Source organism: Dunckerocampus dactyliophorus, chromosome 8 (assembly GCF_027744805.1).
Source record: "Dunckerocampus dactyliophorus isolate RoL2022-P2 chromosome 8, RoL_Ddac_1.1, whole genome shotgun sequence".
Taxonomy (NCBI): Eukaryota; Metazoa; Chordata; class Actinopteri; order Syngnathiformes; family Syngnathidae; genus Dunckerocampus; species Dunckerocampus dactyliophorus.
The window spans coordinates 30,397,187-30,399,822 of NC_072826.1; positions in this window are offsets into that span (position 1 = coordinate 30,397,187).

Sequence of the window (2,636 nt, forward strand, 5' to 3'; positions counted from 1 at the left end):
TACACTTAAATCTAAAGTAGATATTTAAAAAGTTATCATGCATCCCTAATGTTTTCTTACACATAGGACAATGAAGTTAGCCATGCCATGATCTTATTTATCACCATTCGCCAATCTAGTTTTCAAACAGCTGAAATCGTGCACAAAGCGGAGAAATGTCAAATTTAGCCGATCAATATGTGGAGTAAAATGATGGAACAGATTGAGCAAGGAACCCAAACAAGAAACCACAGTATTTATTTGCTATAAAACAGTCATTTTTACTCTATGACTGAATTGCTGGGTTTAACATGACGTCACGCCTGGTTGTTGTCAGCCCGGGGGCCAGTGTTGCCAAGTTGGTGATTTTGTCGCTAAATCAGGCGACATTCCAACCCACCTTGACGGCATATTACCTCAAAAGGGACTGGCGACAAACCTAGCGACTTTAAACTGCTGTCATTGGGGAGTTTTCTGGTATTTGGGGACTCAAAAGTGAACGCACGTATTGTTCTGCATTTGGTGTTCTCACTGAGCTAACAGCGGGTGCCCTGCCCATAGGCAGTCGCAAGCCGGCAGTGTACCGTCAGCATCCGCGGCACACTGCCTAAATGTAAGTAACTGATAAACCAGTTGTTATTACATATATTTACCAGAAGAGTGTGCTACTGACGAACCACACCGAGTCATGTTAATGTGAGCCATAGCATCATCTGTTATTCGCTGTTCAGTTGTGCTCATTTAAAAACGTTCTCAATAGCCATTTAAGTTATGGCGTTTTCTCACTTTTTCATCTTTTCTACAAGTTTGTGCTTTCTTCATACAGCATTTGACATTATCATATGCAAATTAGATGATAACGTTACCTATCGAGCTTCTAGGACAGCCAATAGCTACTTTTCTTCCTGAAAAGTTGGCAAGCCCCATAGATATAGACGACTCACCCTGTGGGTTTGTCCACTGCTGCGATACGTCAATGTCGCCGCCATATTGGATGTGCCAAGGCCCTGTAAATGAATACTAGTAAATGTACTTACTTTCATAAAGCGCCTTTCTACAAAGAAATTTTAGTTAATTCCTCTAGTTTGTACATTCACACACGCACGAATATGCATGGGAAACAGTTAGGCACCAAAAATATTTTGTTGGGATAGCTTATTGACCTACATTGGATTGCTGCGGTTTACGTGACGTCACATCCGGTTATTGTCATCCCTGCTTTTAAGAGACGGGTGCTAACAAGTGTTTTCGTAACTAGAAGTTATGTCAAATCAGAGCAAAAACGCGCCATTCTCGTATGTGGAAATGGTTCAAATATGATTTGGGGGAAATGCTATTACTAAGAGAGTCCATCATAGCGGGAAAAATGTTCAGGAAACGCAGAGATGTCACCTTTCTGGGCGTTTGCGAACCAACAGTGACTCTGGTCGGCTGGAGCCGAATAAACAGGCTCCAGTTAACAGTGAGGAACAAAAAGCACAATTTATACTGAAATCAAAGTTAAAACATTGTTGGAAGAGGAAAATGTGAAATGTAGACACCTGGAATAATGTCCAGCGATGCTCCACGGGGGCTTGGAAGTGAGGCTAGCTTCTAGCAGCCCGGAAATAGTGAGTAAAATCCCGTTGAAAATTGGCTATTGAGCTCAAACAGTGTAGTGAAACGATGAAGGACATATACAACAATGTATTCATGCACGCTGATTTGGTGTAAGACGGCAAATAGACATGTTACAAGCATTATATTCATGATATCTGACGCTGGGATGAGCTTTCACTGCTTTTCCATCGTCTTGTTTTCAACTATTTTATGTTTTCATGCATCACACTATGTACACTCACACAATTGTAGCAAATCATTTCAAACACGTGCACCGTTATTCACGTTCATCTCCAAAAAACATACTGAGTGTGTATGTGGCCATAAATTAAACAACCCCAGCGATGTGACGCGTGGTCATGTGGTTCAGCAATAAGTTATCCATTCATTATTCCACATTCTTTATTCTTCTTAAATAACCGAGTCGTCTTAAATAAACTTCATTACCATATTCTATTACAATTACAAATCGTAACCATAAAGGTGTGCGCCATTACACCAGGGAGACAGCTACTTTTCACCGGGAATTTTTGCGGCGCCAATTATACAACCATTACAATAATTACCGCCAATCACGATCGCTATCAGGTTGGGGCGCGAATGCATCGATTCGATATCAAGTAAATACTGGGCCAGTATTTTCCGATACAGATGTTTTTTAATTGACAATTTTCAAGATCATTGAATGATTTTGGGATTATGTCTTTAATTTGTTGATCATCATCGATATAACAATAATATAACAATATTAACAACGTCACAATATAAACAACACAACTGTGCGAACAAATAAAGTGTTCCTGTCACGTGATTGCAAACTTTACACCCGATTGGCTGGCTATGAGACACGATAGCGCGACACAGGTTTCATATACCGGAAGTAGATCTGTGCGTTGTGAAAAAGCCAAAATATTTGCACTGAGTTGTTTTTTTAAGGATAATTTTGTACACATTTTTTTAATATTTGTATAATATTAAAGGCATAAATTAAATAAATCTGGAAAAATATCGATCACTTACTGCTACTACCCCGTGTATCTACACTATTGACACTTGGA